Source organism: Hypanus sabinus, chromosome 9 (assembly GCF_030144855.1).
Source record: "Hypanus sabinus isolate sHypSab1 chromosome 9, sHypSab1.hap1, whole genome shotgun sequence".
Classification (NCBI taxonomy): Eukaryota; Metazoa; Chordata; class Chondrichthyes; order Myliobatiformes; family Dasyatidae; genus Hypanus; species Hypanus sabinus.
Window position 1 is genome coordinate 81,702,950 of NC_082714.1, and position 20,267 is coordinate 81,723,216.

At 45.5% G+C, this 20,267-nt stretch overlaps 1 long non-coding RNA gene across 1 annotated transcript in view; it reads left to right on the top strand.

Moving 5' to 3' along the window:
• The first annotated feature begins 278 nt into the window (after positions 1 to 278).
• LOC132399530 (uncharacterized) overlaps positions 279 to 20,267 on the top strand; it is a 31,490-nt gene continuing 11,501 nt past the window's right edge. Inside the window, exon 1 of the long non-coding RNA XR_009514017.1 lies at positions 279 to 6,120. This is a non-coding gene — a long non-coding RNA (uncharacterized LOC132399530). The remainder of the gene's footprint in view (positions 6,121 to 20,267) is intronic.

Genomic DNA, 20,267 nt, shown 5'->3' on the forward strand with positions numbered 1-20,267 from the left:
TCCTCTCCCCATCCACTCTATCTATGTCCTCTGGTCCTAGACTCCCCCACCATAGGAAACATCCTCTCCCCATCCACTCTATCTGTGTCCTCTGGTCCTAGACTCCCCCACCATAGGAAACATCCTCTCCCCATCCACTCTATCTGTGTCCTCTGGTCCTAGACTCCCCCACCATAGGAAACATCCTCTCCCCATCCACTCTATCTGTGTCCTCTGGTCCTAGACTCCCCCACCATAGGAAACATCCTCTCCCCATCCACTCTATCTGTGTCCTCTGGTCCTAGACTCTCCCACCATAGGAAACATCCTCTCCCCATCCACTCTATCTGTGTCCTCTGGTCCTAGACTCCCCCACCATAGGAATCATCCTCTCCCCATCCACTCTATCTGTGTCCTCTGGTCCTAGACTCCCCCACCATAGGAAACATCCTCTCCCCATCCACTCTATCTGTGTCCTCTGGTCCTAGACTCCCCCACTATAGGAAACATCCTCTCCACATCCACTCTGTCTAGGCCATTCAATATTCAATGAGAACCCTCTCATACTTCTAAACTCCAGTGAGCACAGGCCCAGGGCCATCAAACACTCCTGATACATTAACCCTTTCATTCCTAGGATCATTCTTCTGAACCGCCTGTGGACCAATACCAACACATCCTTTCTAACTTCACAGTATTCCAAGTGTGGCCTGACCAATGCCTCATTAAGCCTCAGCATTACATCCTTGTTCTTATATTCTATAAAAGATGTGGTCAGAAAGAAAAGACACATGAGAGGAAAGTAGGCAGCCCACACCCCCTCTGTCACGGAGTCCTCATCTCCACCTCTGTAACATCCCCTGCCTCTTCCTTGCCACTACTGGCTGCCGACTGGATTGCTCCTACCGTCTGGTACCCCCCCCCCCCCCCCCCACCCCAGACACCACTTCTGCAGCTGACATAAGGGAGAGGCTGTTGGAATGTTTATGTACCAATGTTATTGCATAAACATTGATCTTGGGACACAGTGAGCAAAGAACAATACTGCACAGGAACAGGCTCATTGTCCCTCAATGTCTGTGCCAAACACTATGCCAAATTAAACTAAATCTCCTCTGTCCACACATCATCCACCTCCCTCCATGTATTTCTGAGCTGCTGCAACTAGGCTTTTCATTGCAATGCACACAGAATGCTGCAGGAACTCAGCAAGTCGGGCAGCGCTTGGGGGGGGGGGGGATAAACAGCCAGCATTTCGGACCAAGACCCTTAATCAGGAAGGGGGCAGAAGCCAGGATAAGAAGGTGGAGGGAATGGGAGGAATACAAGCTAGCAGGTGGTAGGTGAGACCCAGTGAAGGGGCAGGAGGTGGGTAAGAGATAAAAGGCTGAAGAAGTGAACGATGGAAGGAGGAAGGGAACCAGAGCATCTCACCTGTCCGTATGTGTGCTTGTGCACGTGACAATGACAAGGTCGGATTCAGTTTCAGATTTATTCATTCATAGTTCAAAGTAAATTAATTATCAGTGTCCATACTGTAGTCTCGCAGGTGTTCATAGAACCACAGTAGAATCAATGAAAAACTACACAACAAAAACTAATAATGTGCAAAAGAAAACAAATTGTGCAGATATCAAGAAAGAAAAGAAAATAATAACTGAGTAATAAAAATTAAGAACCTGATTTGTGGAATCCTTGAAGGTGAGTAATGTACAAAATCAGTTCAGTGTTGGGGTGAGTGAAGTTATCCACACAGATTCAGGAACCTGATGTTTGAGGGACAATAACTGTACCTGAACCTGGTGGAGTGGGATCTGAGACTCCTGTACCTCCTTGCTGATGGCAGCTGTGAAAAGAGAATTTGCCCTGGATGGTGAGGGTCCTCAAAGATAGACGCCGTTTTCCTGCGGCAGCACTGCTTGTAAATTTGCTCACTGGTGGGAGGGCTTTACCTGTGATGACTGGTAGAGATAGACTGTATCGATTACTTTTTGTAGACTTTTCCGTTCAAGGGCATTGGTGTTTCCCTACCAGATTGTGATTCAACCAGTCAATATACTCTCTACCACGCATCTATAGAAATTTGTCAAAGTTTTAAAGTATGTGTTGAATCTTCACAAACCTCCAAGAAATCAGAGGCACTGCCATGCTTTCTTCATAATGACACTTAAGTGCTGGCCTAGGACAGATTCTGTGAGATGATAATGCCCGATCCCTAATGAAAGCTGGCTCTGGTTTCCTCCTCCTGTAGTCAGTAATCAACTCTTTGGTCTTGCTGACATTGAGTGAGAGATTGCTGTTGTGGCACCATTCAGCCAGATTTTCAATCTCCCTCCTGTAACAAACAATGAAATTCACCTTTTGTGTTATCAACCAACTCAACCTAATGATACGCTGGGAACAGCCCGCTAGAGTCGTGATGCACCATCAATAACTCTTGGAGATGGGAGGCGAACGATAGACTTTTATTAGCTGCAAGAGACCACCACACGACATCCTGGAAACTGAGGGAGGAGCAGTGCCTCCGATCGCCTTTATACAGGGGTCTGTGGGAGGAGCCACAGGAGCAGTCAGCAGAGGGGCATGTCCAGACAGGTAAATGTAGTTCACCACAAGTCGTCACACATTCCATGTCCACAAGGCTCGTAGAACAACACAAGCAACAACAACACCAGAACAATAGCAGCCCGCGATGCTGCCTGACTTCTGTTAAGCCCTGCCATTGCTTGATGGCTGGTCTGGAACTGCCTCTTCATCTTTGATGGCTTTACGGAAGTGATATCTGGATTTTTTTTAAATAAAGGTCGGGGACACCTGATTTGAATGCCGTATTCCTGAATTTCAGTAGGGAATGGACCTCCTTGTTTATCCATGGTCTCCAGTTTGGGGGGGACACCTGGACTGAACTCTTTAGTACCCAGTTCTTTACACACATTGATAAAGTCCGTGGTTGTGGTGAGTGACCCAAAGTAGTCACACAGAAACTCCTCAGTCTTTTCAGACCTGTACCGTAAAAACTTCCTTTACTAGATGATCACGTTTCAGCTTCTGTTTGTACACAGGGAGAAGGAGCAGAGCCTGGTGGTCTGAGTTACTGAAGTGTGGTTTGGGGCGGCTGGATTGGTAGGTATGTCAGTTGACTATGTAGCAATAGTCAGAGGTGTTTAGGCCCCTGGTGGGACAGGAGGCATGCTGGTAGTATTTTGGTAACCCAGTCTTGAAGTGGCCTGGTTAAAGTCTCTGGCAATGAAGAAGAGAGCCTCAGGGTATCTCCCATTCCAGGCTTCACAGTTCATTGTCAGGAATATTAGCTCTTTACAGCAGCATCACAATCCATTACAAACATCTCAAACACACATTAATTTAAATGAAAATAAATTATACATAACTTGCACAACAAATTAAACGTCATGACTCCAGACCAGATGATTGGAATTTTACTGTTGGTCGCACTGCTCTTCTCCACCTCTCACTCAAAACCTTCAAAGTTCAAAGTAAATTTAGAGTAGTCACCATAGACTACCCTGAGATTTATTTTCTTGTGGGCATTTTCAGTAGAATAGAGGAATGCAATAGAATCAATGAAAAACTACACTCAAACATCCAGGGTTAATGATAAAAACACCAAATGCTGGCAGAACTCAGCAGGCCAGACAGTATCTATGGGAGGAGGTAGTGACGACGTTTTGGGCCGAAACCCTTCATCAGGGTTATTGACTCTGGTTTGATGTAGTGCTACAGATTTCAACCCCCACCCCCACCCCCACCATCCATGATGTTATTTCTCTCCTGAAGTCAAACAGCACAATGTTTTCTTTTGATAGTATTTTTCCTTTCATTGTTGCCCACAGCAATTTCTAAGAAATTAATCTTCATATCTTTTCCGAACTGCATATCACTCTTCAACCAATCCATTTGCGCCTCTCGGAGGAGCTGTCAACTGAGCTGGTTAACGCTTTACATTCCCTAGTTAACCCTTTCTTATTGTAAGCAAATCTGCTCAGTCCTTCGATTAGCATGAAGTGAATTATAAACGTACCTTGGGACTGTGAGTTTGTAAGGGAAGCTGCTTTACATAGAGGCGGCTGTTATACAATATGTGCTTGTGTTTCCATAATTGTTGTAGTTAAATGATTGGAATAATAGACAGTGACTAAGACAACAATACAGCAGAAGGCAAATCCAATGACCGCCTTTAGCCGACCTTCACACACCTGGTGAGGTCATGACAAGGCCCCACAGCTACAGTAGACAACTCCTACATACAACAACCTGACCAGCTCACAGGTCCTCCCTCCTGCCCTATAACAAGCCAACAAGCATTTTATTTTTATTACCTATTTATTTTATTTAGTGATACAGGCCTTTCTGGACCGATGAACTGCATCACAACCCACCTATTTTACACTTGCCTAATGACAGGGCACTTAATGATTGCCAGTCAACCTAATAACTGGTACATCTTTGGAATGTGGCAGGAGACTCACGTATTCATAATGGGAAGGCCATACAAACTTTTTACAGTCAATATCAGAAATGAAGTCCGAACTCCACCCAGAGCTGTAATCACACAACCCCAGGTTTGTCAATGATCCTTTGTCCCAGTAGATGAAGATGACATGCAGGGTACCTTTAAGAGAGTGAATCCAAGAAAAGCATCCAGACCAGACAGTGTACCTGGCTGAGTACTGAAGACCTGTGCTGACCAACTGCCGGCGTGTTCACAGTATCACCAACCTCTCGCTCTGGCAATGTGTGGTACCCACCTGCTTCAAGCAGGCTTCAATCATACTCGTGCCCAAGAAGAGAGTGGTAGTCTGCCTCAGTGACTATCGCCTAGTGACACTTGCATCCACAGTGTTGTAGCATATCAGCTTATGTCTGAGTGGGGACTTGGATCTGCTCCAATTTGCAACAGCAACAGGTCTACAACAGATGCCATCTCATTGGCTCTTCACACAGCTCTGGAACATCTGGACAGAAAAGATGCATACATCAGGATGCTCTTTATTGACTACAGCTCAGCATTTAATACTGTCATCCCCTCAAAACTAATCAGTAAGCTTGAAGGCCTGGGCCTCAATACTCCCTGTGTAATTGGATCCTGGAATTCCTCACTTGCAGACCCCAGTCAGTCCGGATTGACAAAGCGTCTCCTCCACAATCCCCATCAACACTGCAGGGATGTGTGCTTAGTCCTCTGCTCTACTCACTTTACACCTATGACCGTGTGGCCAAGTATGACTCCAACACCATGTACAAGTTTGCTGAGACACCACGGTTGTGGGCTGTGTCAAAGGTGGTGATGAATCAGGAGGGAGAGTCAACATTTGACTGAGTGGTGTAATAACAACCACCTCTCACTTGATGTCAATAAGACGAGGAACTGACTGTAGACTTCAGGAGAGGGAAACCAGAGCTCCATGAGCCAGTAATCATTGGAATATCAGAGGTGGGGAGGGTCAGTAACTTTCAATTCCTAGGTGTCACTATCTCAGAGGACCTGTCCTGGACCCAGATAATTGCAAAGAAGCACAACAGCACCTCTACTTCCTCAGGAGTCTGCGGAGATTCGGCATGTCATCAAAAACCTTGGCAAACTTCCATAGATGTGAGGTGGAAATTGTGCTGACTGGCTGCATTACAGTCTGGTATGGGAACACTAATTCCTCCGAGGGGAAAATCCCACAAGCGGTAGTGGATTTGGCCCAGTACATCATGGGTAAAACACTCCCAACTATTGAGTGCATCCACATGAAACATTGCCTTAGAAAAGCAGCATCCATCATCGAAGATCCTCACCACCCAGGCCGTGCTCTTTTCTCACTGCTACCATCTGGTAGGAGGTACAAGAGCCTCAGGACTCACAGCAACGGGTTCAATAACAATTACTGCCCCTTAGCCATCAGGCTCTTGAACGAAAGGGGGTAGCTACAGTCACTCTATTTATGATATTTCCACAACTAGTGGACTCACTTGAGCGACTCTTTATCTTGTTATTTCATGCTTGTTAGTTATTGCTATTTATTTATATTTGCTTTTGCACAGTTCCGTTCATTGATCGTGTTTACTGTTACTGTTCTATAGATTTGCCAAGTATGCCCACAGGAAAATGAATCTCAGGGATGTATGTCGTGACATGTATGTATTCTGATAATAAATTTTACTTCGAACTTTATATCATGTCGCACTAACTGCTAAGCTACTGTAGAACTAGGGAGTCCCTTTATGAAAACTTATGGGCTCCACTGAACCTTCAAAGTCATCAAAGTGATACACTTGGAAGGCCAAACGTGAAGGCAGAGTACAGGGTTAATGGCAGGGTTCTTAGCTGTGTGGAGGAACAGAGGGATCTTAGGGCCCCCAGGTGACAGATCCCTCAAAACTGCCACGCAAGTTGAACGGGTGGTTAAGCAGGCCTATGTTGTATTGGTCTTCATTGTCGGGTGATTGTGTTCGAGAGCCACGCTCTGTGTTGTAACTCTATAAAACTCTGCTCGGACCATTCTTGGAGTATTGTGTCCAGTTCTCATCATAGGAAGGATGTGGATGCTTTAGAGGAAGTGCAGAGTAGATTTACCAGGACACTGCCTGGATTAGAGAGGATAGGTTGAATGAGCTTGGATGATCTTTGGAGTGAAGGAAGATGAGGTGACTTGATAAAGTATACCAGATACGCTATAGATTGAGAGGATAGGCAGATACTTCCTTTCAGAGTGGAAATCACTAATATAAGGTGGCGTAATTTGATGGAGTTTGGAGGAAAGTAAGTCAAATTAGGTTTTTTTTACACACAGAGTCCTAGCTGTTGTTACGTTTTGTAACTCCAGAAAGAATCAAAAGAAAATACATGCGAGAGCTGAAGATAACTCATGTACATTTAGTTTTGTTTCTTTACTTTAGTGAGGCTTGCTCTTATGACATGGTGGCGTAATGATGTATGCCATTCACTTACTTTTACATGTAACCTGTAATGAATTATTTAAACAACAAACGCTTAATCAAACAATATAGAAACATAGAAAACCTACAGCACAATACAGGCCTTTCAGCTCATAAAGCTGTGCCGAACACGTCCTTACCTTAGAACTACCTAGGCATACAGTAGTCCTCTATTTTTCAAAGCTCCACGTAGCCATCCAGAAGTCTCTTAAAAGACCCTATCGGTTCTGCCTCCACCACCGTCACTGGCAGCCCATTCCGCACACTCACCACACTCTGTGTAAAAAAAACTTACCTCTAACATCTCCTCTGTACCTACTTCCAAGCACCTTAAAACTATGCCCTCTCATGCTAGCCATTTCAGCCCTGGGAAAAAGCCTCTGACTGTCCACATAATCAATGTCTCTCATTATCTTGTACACCTCTGTTTGGTCACCTCACATCCCCCGTCACTCCAAGGAGAAAAGGCCGAGTTCACTCAACCTATTCTCATAAGGTATGCTCCCCAATCCAGGCAACATCCTTGTAAATTTCCTCTGCATCCTTTCTATGGTTTCCACCTCCTTCCTGTAGTGAGGCGACCAGAACTGAGCACAGTACTCCAAGTAGGGTCTGATCAGGGTCCTATATAGCTGCAACATTACCTCTCAGCTCTTAAACTCAGTCCCACGATTGATGAAGGCCAATGCACTGTATGTCTTCTTAACCACAGAGTCAACCTGCATAGCAGCTTTGAGTGTCCTATGGACTCGGACACCAAGATCCCTCTGATCCTCCATACTGCCAAGAGTCTTACTATTAATACTATATTCTGCCATCATATTTGACCTACCAAAATGAACCACCTCACACTTATCTGGGTTGAACTCCATCTGCCACTTCTCAGGCCAGTTTTGCATCCTATCAATGTCCTGCTGTAATCTCTGACAGCCCTCCATACTATCCACAAGACGCCCAACCTTAGTGTCATCAGCAAGTTTATGAATCTATACCTCCACTTACTTATCCAGGTCATTTATAAAAATCACAAAGGGAAGAGGTCCCAGAACAGATCCCTGAGGTACACCACTGGTCACCAGCCTCCATGCAGAATATGACCAGTCTACAACCACTCTTTGCCTTCTGTGGGCAAGCCAGTTCTGGATCCACAAAGCAATGTCCCCTTTGATCCCATGCCTCCTTACTTTCTCAATAAGCCTTTCATTGGGTACCTTATCAATTGTTTTGCTAAAATCCATATACATTACATCTACTGCTCTACCTTCATCAATGTGTTTAGTCATGTCCTCAAAAAATTCAATCAGGCTTGTAAGGCACGACCTGCCTTTGACAAAGACATGCTGACTATTCCTAATCATATCATCCCTCTCCAAATGTTCCTAAATCCTGCCTCTCAGGATCTTCTCCATCAACTTTTCAACCACTGAAGTAAGACGCACTGGTCTATAATTTCCTGGGCTAACTCTGCTCCCTTTCTTGAATAAAGGAACAACATCTGCAATCCTCCAATCCTCCAGAACCTCTCCTGTCCCCGTTACTGATGCAAAGATCATCGCCAGAGGCTCAGCAATCTCCTCCCTCGCTTCCCACAGTAGCCTGGAGTACATCCTGTCTGGTCCCGGTGACTTATCCAACTTGATGCTTTCCAAAAGCTTCAGCACATCCTCTTCCTTAATATCTACATGCTCAAGCTTTTCAGTCTGCTGCAAGTCATCCCTACAATCACCAAGTTCCCTTTCTGTAGTGAATACCGAAGCAAAGTATTCATTAAGTACCTCCGCTATCTCCTCCAGTTCCATACACACTTCTCCACTGTCACACTTGATTGGTCCTATTCTCTCACATCTTATCCTCTTGCTCTTCGCATACTTGTAGAATGCCTTGGGATTTTCCTTAATCCTATCCACCAAGACCTTCTCATGACCCCTTCTGGCTCTCCTAATTTATTTCTTAAGCTCCTACCTGTTAGCCTTATAATCTTCTAGATTCCTATCATTACCTAGTTTTTTGAACATTTTGTAAGCTCTTCTTTTCTTAACTAGATTTACAACAGCCCTTGTACACTACAGTTCCCATACCCTACCATCCTTTTCCTGTCTCATTGGAAGGTATCTACACCCACACAAATATCCCCTGAACATTTGCCACATTTCTTCCATACGTTTCCCTGAGAACATCTGTTTCCAATTTATGCTTCCCAGTTCCTGCCTGATAGCCTCATATTTCCCCTTACTCCAATTAAACATTTCCCTAACTTGTCTGTTCCTATCCCTCTCCAATGCTATGGTATAGGAGGTAAAATTGTGATCACTATCTCCAAAATGCTCTCCCACTGAGAGACCTGATACCTGACCAGGTTTATTTCCCAAAACCAGATCAAGTACAGCCTCTCCTCTTGTAGGCTTATCTACATAGACATAGAAACATAGAAAACCTACAGCACAATACAGGCCCTTCGGCCCACAAAGTTGTGCTGAAGGTTTCTTGAACATATTGTGTCAAGAAACCTTCCTGAACACACCTAACAAACTCCACCCCATCTAAACCCTTCACTCTAGGCAGGGGTCAGCAACCTTTACCACTGAAAGAGCCATTTGGACCCGTTTCCCACAGAAAAGAAAACACTGGGAGCCACAAAACCCGTTTGACATTTAAAATGAAATAACACTGCATACAATGTTTTTTTTTGCCTTTATGATATGTATAAACAAACTATAATGTGTTGCATTTATGAAATCGATGAACTCCTGCAGAGAAAACGAAATTACATTTCTGCATGCAACAAAAACATTTTGAACTCCGAAAAAAAGACGTTGGGTTGAAGGTTACTTTTAAGTAAAACACTCAATGTCTATTTGAGTCCTTCTTGTATTTATGAAAAATGCCAAGCTTAAATTTTCCACCAGCAGCAAACCAAAAATAACGTCAGCCAGCTGTCAACCTGAAAAATAAAAGGACTATTTCACTGAACAATGAAAAAATATGAATATACGTAAAATAATAGGCAATTAAAATATTTATCATACTTGGTTAATGGGATTTCTGCTCCTGGACCTCAGCGCACAGCGTCTGCACATCAGGGCTGTATGACGTCACCTTCATCTTTACACAGGATCGCAAGCTGTCATCTGTGAGGCGTGCGCGATGTTTGTCTTTAATAAAGTTCATGTTGGAGAACACCTGCTCACATACATATGTGGATCCAAAGATCGACAGGACTCCAAGCGCATACTTTTTAATGTTTACATAAATGTCAGGGATAGCATTCCATGTTTCGAATACAAGTTTGTCCGGTTTGGGGAGGTTTTCAATATCACTCCATTTGTGATCCTGAGCAAGAACGGCCTTCTGACGGGCAACATCTTCAAGGTCTGCTGTCAAGCATTTAAACTTGGACACCCATATGTCTTTGTCGGCTATGTCGGCCAGTTCCATCTCAAGATCAGGTTGACTCACACCTGCCAATGCAGTCGTATTCAGTAGGGATGGATCGATGTTTAGGGGAGTGACCAGGAAAGATAATGTGTTTTTTTCCTCTCTGAACTCACAGAAGCGTTTCCCAAATGATGTTTGCATTGCGATGATTGCGGAATGTAAATACTCTGAATTTATCATGTCGTGACCTTGTTTGAACTCTCTCAAATTGGGGAAGCGAGACAAAGTGCCTTTCTGTAAATCTCTGGCAAGCACTGGCAACTTGCGCTTGAATGCCAAAACATCCTCCAACATGTGCAGGGCGGTACGTCCTTACCCCGTTGAAGAGCTGTGTTCAGCGTGTTCAGGTGCGCTGTCATGTCTACCATGAAGTGTAGATTTTCCAGCTACTTTGGCTGTTCCAGCTCAGGAAAGGTGAGCCCTTTGCTGCCCAGGAAAGTTTTCACTTCTTCCAGACACGCGACAAAGCGTTTCAGCACCTCCCCTCTGGACAGCCAGCGATAAAAACACGTTGTAGCGGAGTGCTACACGCAGTCAGTAAAATGTAGTCAAAGATAACTTTTTTCGAACTAAACAGCCTTGCTTTTAAGCCTCCCTCAACCCACCCCCCATGGATGCGGATGCTCCAAAAGACACGTACTCACAAACCCCCGTAGGCTATCTCCCTTAGCCTGAACGCTGGCTAATTGTGAGCCGGTTCGGATGTGCCAGGAAATGGGTCGGCACAACATTTTATTTAGATTGTACAAGATCACCATAATCTTCAAATTTAGAATTACATTTCAAAAACCAACAAACTAACATAAAATACATTTTAATTAAATACTGACCATTTATTTTCCAAAGCCACAGGGAGCCGCAGCACAGAGATGAAAGAGCCGCGGGTTGCCGACCCCGGCTCTAGGGAGATGCCAATCAATATTTGGGAAATTAAAATCTCCCACCACAACAACCCTGTTATTATTACTCCTTTCCAGAATCTTTCTTCCTATCTGCTCCTCAATGTCCCTGTTACTATTGGGTGGTCAAAAAAAGCACCCAGTAGATTTTTCCCCTTCCTATTCCTAACTTCCACCCACAGAGATTCCATAGACAGCCCCTCCATGACTTCCTCCTTTTCTGCAGCCGTGACACTATCTCTGATCAGCAGTGCCACACCTTTTGCCTCTTTTGCCTCCCTCCCTGTCCTTTCTGAATCATTTCAAGTCTGGCACTTGAAGAAGCCATTCCTGACCCTTCACTGTTCAAGTCTCTGTAATGGCCACAACATCATAGCTCCAAGTGCTGATCCACGCTTTAAGCTCATCCACTTTATTCATAATACTCCTCACATTAAAATAGACAATCTCAAACCATCGGTCTGAGCATGTCCCTTCTCTATCACCTGCCTATCCTTCCTTTTGCACTGTCTCCAAGCTTTTTCTATTTGTGAGCTAACCTCCCTTTCCTCCCTCATTTCAGTTTGGTTCCCACCCCCCAGCAATTCTAGTTTAAACTCTCCCCAATAGCCTTTGCATACCTCCCCGCCAGGATATTAGTAACCCCTTGGATTCAAGTGCAACCCGTCCTTTTTGTACAGGTCACACTTGCCCCAGAAGAGGTCCCAATGATCCAGAAATCAATTTCAGCAAGGCATTTGATAAGGTACCCCATGCAAGGCTTATTGAGAAAGTAAGGAGTCATGGGATCCAAGGGGACATTGCTTTGTGGATCCAGAACTGGCTTGCCAACAGAAGGCAAAGAGTGGTTGTAGACGGGTCATATTCTGCATGGAGGTCAGTCATCAGTGGAGTGCCTCACGGATGTGTTCTGGGACCGTGATTTTTATAAATGACCTGAATGAGGAAGTGGAGGGATGAGTTAGTAAGTTTGCTGATGACACAAAGATTGGAGGTGTTGTGGATAGTGTGGAGGACTTTCAGAGGTTACAACGAGACATTGATAGGATGCAAAACTGGGCTGAGAAGTGGCAGATGGAGTTCAACCCAAATAAATGTGAAGTGGTCATTTTGGTAGGTCAAATACGATGGCAGAATATATTATAGATGGTAAGACTCTTGACAGTGTGGAGAATCAGAGGGATCTTGGGGTCCAAATCAAGTCAAGGCAAGTCACTTTATTGCAATTTGATCATAACTGCTAGTACAGTGCATAGTAAAAATGAGACAATGATTTTCAGGACCATGATGTTAAATGACACAGTACCAAAACTAGACTGAACTACGTAACACAGAAAAAAACTACACTAGACTACAGACCTGTCCAGGACTGCATAAAATGCACAAAACAGTGCAGGCATTACAATAAATAATAAACAAGATAATAGGGCAGGATGTCAGTCCAGGCTCTGGTTAATGAGGAGTCTGATAACTTGGAGGAAGAAACTGTTACATTGTTTGGTCATGAGAGCCTGAATGCTTCAGTGCCTTTCCCAGACAGCAGGAGGGAGAAGAAATCGTATGAGGGATGTGTGGGTCCTTCATAATGCTGTTTGCTTTGCGGATGCAGCGTGTAGTGTAAATGTCCGTGATGGCGGGAAGAGAGACCCCGATGATCTTCTCAGCTGACCTCACTATCCACTGCAGGGTCTTGCGATCCGAGATGGTGCAATTTCCGAACCAGGCAGTGATGCAGCTGCTCAGGATGCTCTCAATACAACCCCTGTAGTATGTGATGAGGATGAGGGGTGGGAGATGGACTTTCCTCAGCCTTCGCAGAAAGTAGAGACGCTGCTGGGCTTTCTTTGCTATGGAGCTGGTGTTGAGGGACCAGGTGAGATTCTCCGCCAGGTGAACGCCAAGAAATTTGGTGCTCTTAACAATCTCTACCGAGAAGCCATCAATGCTCAGCGGGGAGTGGTCGTTCCGTGTCCTCCTGAAGTCAACAACCGTCTCGTTTGTTCACATTCAGAGACAGGTTGTTGGCTCTGCACCAGTCCGTTAGCCGCTGCACCTCCTCTCTGTAAGCTGACTCGTCGTTCTTGCTGATGAGACTCACCACAGTCATGTCATCGGTGAACTTGATGATGTGGTTCGAGCTGTGTGTTGCAGCACGGTCGTGGGTCAGCAGAATGAACAGCAGTGGACTGAGCACGCAACCCTGGGAGGGCCCAGTGCTCAGTGTGATGGTGTAGGCGATGCTGTTCCCAATCCATAGGACGCTCAAAGCAGCTGTGCAGGTTGACTCTGTGGTTAAGAAGACGTGTGGTGTATTGGCCTTCATGAATCTTGGAATTGAATTTAGTAGCTGAGAGAGAATGTTGCAGCTATATAGGACCCTGGTCAGACCCCACTTGGAGTACTGTGCTCAGTTCTGGTCGACTCACTACAGGAAGGGTGTGGAAACCATAGAAAGGGTGCAGAGGAGATTTACAAGGATGTTGCCCGGATTGGGGAGCATGCCTCATGAGAATAGGTTGAGTGAACTTGGCCTTTTCTCCTTGGAGCGAAGGAGGATGAGAGGTGACCTGATAGAAGTGTACAAGATGATGAGAGGCATTGACCATGTGGATAGTCAGAGGCTTTTTCCCAGGGCTGAAATGGTTGTCACAAGAGGACACGGGTTTAAGGTGCTGGGGAGTAGGTACAGTGGAGATGTCAGAGGTAAGTTTTTTACTCAGAGAGTGGTGAGTGTGCAGAATGGGCTGCTAGCAACAGTGGTGGAGGTGGATACGATAGGGTCTTTTAAGAGGTTTTTAGATAGGTACATGGAGCTTAGTAAAATAGAGGCCTATAGGTAAGCTTAGTAATTTCTAAGGTAGGGACGTGTTTGGCAGAACTTTGTGGGCTGAAGGGCCTGTATTGTGCCCTTCGTTTTTTTTACTCTAAATCTGAATCCCTGCCCCCTGTTCCGATCCCTCAGCCACGCATTTATCCTCCACCTCATTCTATTCCTATACTCACTGTCACGTGGCACAGGCAGTAATTCTGAGATTACTACCTTTGAGGTCCTGCTTTTCAACTTCCTTCCTAACTCCCTGTAGTCTGTTTTCAGAACCTCCTCCCTTTTACTACCTATGTCATTGGTACCAATATGGACCACAACCTCTGGCCGTCCTCCTTCCCACTTCGGGATGTCGTGGGTGCGATCAGAACCATCCCAGACCCTGGCACCTGGGAGGCAAACTGCCATCTGTGTTTCTTTCCTGCATCCACAGAATCACCTGTCTGACCCCCTGACTATAAAGTCCCCCATCACTGCTGCCTTCCTCTTCCTCTCCCTACCCTTCTGAGCCACAGGGCCAGACTCTGTGCCAGAGGCACGGCCACTGTCACTTCCCCCAGATAGGCCGTTCCCCCCCAACAGTACTCAAACAGGAGTACTTATTGTTAAGGGGGACAGCCACTGGGGTACTCTCTGGCATCTGCCCTTCCCTCTCCTGACCGTTACCCACTTATCTCTCTCCCCAGGGAGTGACTACTTGCCTATAGCTCCTCACTTTTCCTGACCAGACAAAGCTGTATCTCCAGTATTATACAAATATTACTGAAATAGTACATGCACAACTCCTCCCTGGTTAGCTATAAACCTGAACTCAACATAGAATGCATCTCAACAGTTGTGAGATAACATCTTTTCTGACTGGGGGGGGGGGGATAGATTTGTGGCTGTAGTAAATCCTAACAAGGACACATCCTTTGGCCATGGGGCATCCACCACAGCTTGAATTTTCTCAGCATGCTTGTGTTTCTTCCAGTTGACACTATTACAGGAGAAGTGGCATACAGATGGTGGATGGATCTCCAGTCAGGTTGTAGATGTCTCAGTACTCATGACTCCACGATGCCAGCTCACATACAGTGGCATGCAAAAGTTTGGGCACCCCGGTCAAAGTTTCTGACACTGTGAATAGTTAAGTGAGTAGAAGATGAACTGATCTCCAAAAGTCATAAAGTTAAAGATGAAACATTCTTTTCAACATTTTAAGCAAGATTAGTGTACTATTTTTGTTTTGTACAATTTTAGAGTGAAAAGAAGGAAAGGAGCACCATGCAAATGTTTGGGAACCCCAAGAGATCTGAGCTCTCAGATAACTTTTACCAAGGTCTAAGGCCTTAATTAGCTTGTTAGGGCTATGGCTTGTTCACAGTCATCGTTAGGAAAGGCCAGATGATGCAAATTTCAAAGCTTTATAAATACTCAAACCATGTCCTCAAAACTCCTCAAACCATGTCCCAACAATCAGCAGCCATGGGCTCCTCTAAGCAGCTGCCTAACACTCTGAAAATCAAAGTAAATGATGCCCACAAAGCAGGAGAAGGCAACAAGAAGATAGCAAAGCATTTCCAGGTAGCTATTTCCTCAGTTCGTAATGTAATTTAAAAATGGCAGTTAACAGGAACGGTGGAGGTCAAGTTGAGGTCTGGAAGACAAAGAAAACTTTCCGAGAGAACTGCTCATAGGATTGCTAGAAAGGCAAATCAAAACCCCTGCTTGACTACAAAAGACCTTCAGGAAGATTTAGCAGACTCTGGAGTGGTGGTGCACTGTTCTACTGTGCAGTGACACCTGCACAAATATGACCTTCATGGAAGAGTCTTCAGAAGAAAACCTTTCCTGTGTCCTCACCACAAAGTTCAGCATCAGAAGTTTGCAACGGAACATCTAAACAAACCTAGTGCATTTTGGAAACAAGTCCTATAGACTGATGAAGTTAAAATAGAACTTCTTAGCCGCAATGAGCAAAGGTATGGTTGGAGAAAAAAGGGTGCAGAATTTCATGAAAAGAACACCTCTTCAACGGTTATGCACGGGGGTGGATCAATCATACTTTGGGCTTGTGTTGCAGCCAGTGGCATGGGAAACATTTCACTTGTAGAGGGAAGAATGAGTTCAATTAAATACCAGCAAATTCTGGAAGCAAACATCACACCGTCTATAAAAAAGCTGAAGATGAAAAGAGGATGGCCTCTACAACAGGATAACGATCCTAAACACACCTCAAAATCCACAATGGACTACCTCAAGAGGCACAAGCTGAAGGTTTTGCCATGGCCCTCACAGTCCCCCAACCTAAAAGCATCAAAAATCTGTGGATAGACCTCAAAAGAGCAGCGTAATCAAGACAGCCCAAGAATCTCACAGAACTAGAAGCCTTTTGCAAGGAAGAATGGGTGAAAATCCCCCAAACAAGAATTGGAGGACTCTTAGCCGGCTACAGAAAGCGTTTACAAGCGGTGATACTTGCCAAAGGGGGTGTTACTAAGTACTGGCCATGCAGGGTGCCCAAACTTTTGCTTCGGGCCTTTTTCCTTTTTTGTTATTTTGAAACTGTAAAGGATGGAAATAAAAAAGTAATCTTGCTTAAAATATTAAAGGAATGGGTCATCTTTAACTTTATGCCTTTCGGAAATCAGGTCATCTTTTACTTGCTTAGCTAGTCATAGTAACAGAAATTTTGACCAGGGGTGCTCAAACTTTTGCATGACTGTACATCAGACCAATGCAGGTAAAAGGTGATTGTAAGGTCACCATTAACACAGTACTGAAAATAAATCAATACCCTCTGCCCAGGATAGAGGCTGTCTTTGCAAACTTTTCTGGAGGGAAATACTTCAGCAAAGGGAACTTAGCTGAGGCCTACCTACAGAAAGAGATGGATGAAGAATCCAAAGCCACATTGGACTCGTATGTGGTAAAAACAATGCGTCATTAAGCCAATTACTGAGCCAACAATGCTCAATCTCTTCGATTCAGCCATGTAAGCTGAAATGGGCTCCCTTTTGATTCCGCTTATGAAACCTAAAGCATTTTGCAGTCAACAATGATTTTGGTTCTAAATTCTCCTGCATTACCTTTCATGATATCAGCAATGCTTATTTGGTTTAAAATACTGCTCAGTTCTTTCATTCTAAACCAACTAGTTATCTCTTGTACAATTAAATATGTCTATTTCTCAAAAACTTGAGTGTCTCACTGGGTGTCTATTGAGTGTCTACTGTAGTCACCTTGGGTCATTTCAAAGTTCCTCATTGCCTCTGTCATGTTTTTTATCTCCAGAAATTATTCAAAAGCAAAACACAAAGCTGGAAAAAACTCATATATACTTAGTTTTGTTTCTTTAGTGAGGCTCACTCTTATGACACGGTGGCATAATGACCTATGCCATTCACTTACTTTTTCATATAATGAATTATTTAAACAACAAAGGATGCTTAATTAAACAATGCATTTACAATATTATTGAAATACACCGCAGGTAACTGGAAGACACAGTCGGGAGTAGAGGCAGATTCAAGGTGCCCAATGGGAGCTATGAGAGATGGCTTGGCCTGGATGATGGGAGTCTTGATAATGGATGTTGCCTTATTGAGCTGAAACTTCCAGGTGTTGGTGAAGAATTCAAAGAATCCTCTCGGGGAAATGGTCAGACCTGTCAATGTATAAATTCACATTTCCAATTACAGATAAACTCTGATAGTTTTCATTCAATTTCTTCTGAGAATTCCTATGACTCATTTTTCCCCACGCTCTTTTGAAACTCACTGGGGTCCCGTTTCAGGCTCCCTTTGTACTCATCACTTTATACTGCAACCACCTTCCCCACTCCCTTTAATTCACCGATCCACTTTCCCCACTCCCTTTAACTCACCGATCCAGCTTCCCCACTCCCTTTATACTCACCGATCCACCCTCCCCACTCCCTTTAACTCACCGATCCACCTTCCCCACTCCCTTTAAACTCACCGATCCACCTTCCCCACTCCCTTTAACTCACCGATCCACCTTCCCCACTCCCTTTAACTCACCGATCCACCTTCCCCACTCCCTTTAAACTCACCGATCCACCTTCCCCACTCCCTTTAAACTCACCGATCCACATACTCCACTCCCTTTAACTCACCGATCCACCTTCCCCACTCCCTTTATACTCACCGATCCACCCTCCCCACTCCCTTTAAACTCACCGATCCACCTTCCCCACTCCCTTTAAACTCACCGATCCACCCTCCCCACTCCCTTTAAACTCACCGATCCACCTTCCCCACTCCCTTTAACTCACCGATCCACCTTCCCCATTCCCTTTAAACTCACCGATCCACCTTCCCCACTCCCTTTAAACTCACCGATCCACCCTCCCCACTCCCTTTAAACTCACCGATCCACCCTCCCCACTCCCTTTAAACTCACCGACCCACCTTCCCCATTCCCTTTAAACTCACCGATCCACCTTCCCCATTCCCTTTAAACTCACCGATCCACCCTCCCCACTCCCTTTAACTCACCGATCCACCCTCCCCATTCCCTTTAAACTCACCGCTCCACCTTCCCCATTCCCTTTAAACTCACCGATCCACCCTCCCCATTCCCTTTAAACTCACCGATCCACCTTCCCCACTCCCTTTAACTCACTGATCCACCTTCCCCACTCCCTTTATACTCACCGATCCACCTTCCCCACTCCCTTTAACTCACCGATCCACCTTCCCCACTCCCTTTAAACTCACCGATCCACCCTCCCCACTCCCTTTAAACTCACCGATCCACCCTCCCCACTCCCTTTAAACTCACCGATCTACCTTCCCCACTCCCTTTAAACTCACCGATCTACCTTCCCCACTCACTTTATACTCACCGATCCAGCTTCCCCATTCCCTTTAAACTCACCGATCCACCCTCCCTACTCCCTTTAACTCACCGATCCACCTTCCCCACTCCCTTTAACTCACCGATCCACCTTCCCCACTCCCTTTAACTCACCGATCCACCTTCCCCACTCCCTTTAACTCACTGATCCACCTTCCCCACTCCCTTTAAACTCACCGATCCACCCTCCCCATTCCCTTTAAACTCACCGATCCACATACTCCACTCCCTCTAAACTCACCGATCTACCCTCCCCACTCCCTTTATACTCACCTATCCACCTTCCCCACTCCCTTTAAACTCACCGATCCAGCTTCCCCACTCCCTTTAAACTCATCCACTTTCCCCACTCCCTTTAAACTCACCGATCCACCTTCCCCACTCCCTTTAACTCACCGATCCACCCTCCCCACTCCCCTTAACTCACCGATCTACCTTCCCCATTCCCTTTAACTCACCGATCCACCTTCCCCACTCCCTTTAACTCACCGATCCACCTTCCCCACTCCCTTTAACTCACTGATCCACCTTCCCCACTCCCTTTATACTCACCGATCCACCTTCCCCACTCCCTTTAACTCACCGATCCACCTTCCCCACTCCCTTTAAACTCACCGATCCACCCTCCCCACTCCCTTTAAACTCACCGATCCACCCTCCCCACTCCCTTTAACTCACCGATCCACCTTCCCCACTCCCTTTAACTCACCGATCCACCTTCCCCACTCCCTTTAACTCACTGATCCACCTTCCCCACTCCCTTTAAACTCACCGATCCACCCTCCCCATTCCCTTTAAACTCACCGATCCACATACTCCACTCCCTCTAAACTCACCGATCCACCCTCCCCACTCCCTTTATACTCACCTATCCACCTTCCCCACTCCCTTTAAACTCACCGATCCAGCTTCCCCACTCCCTTTAAACTCATCCACTTTCCCCACTCCCTTTAAACTCACCGATCCACCTTCCCCACTCCCTTTAACTCACCGATCCACCCTCCCCACTCCCTTTAACTCACCGATCCACCTTCCCCACTCCCTTTAACTCACCGATCCACCTTCCCCACTCCCTTTAACTCACCGATCCACCTTCCCCACTCCCTTTAACTCACCGATCCACCTTCCTTACTCCCTTTAATTCACCGATCCACCTTCCCCACTCCCTTTAACTCACCGATCCACCTTCCCCACTCCCTTTAACTCACCGATCCGCTTTCCCCACTCCCTTTAACTCACCGATCCACCCTCCCCACTCCCTTTAACTCACTGATCCACCCTCCCCACTCCCTTTATACTCACCGATCCCCCTTCCCCACTCCCTT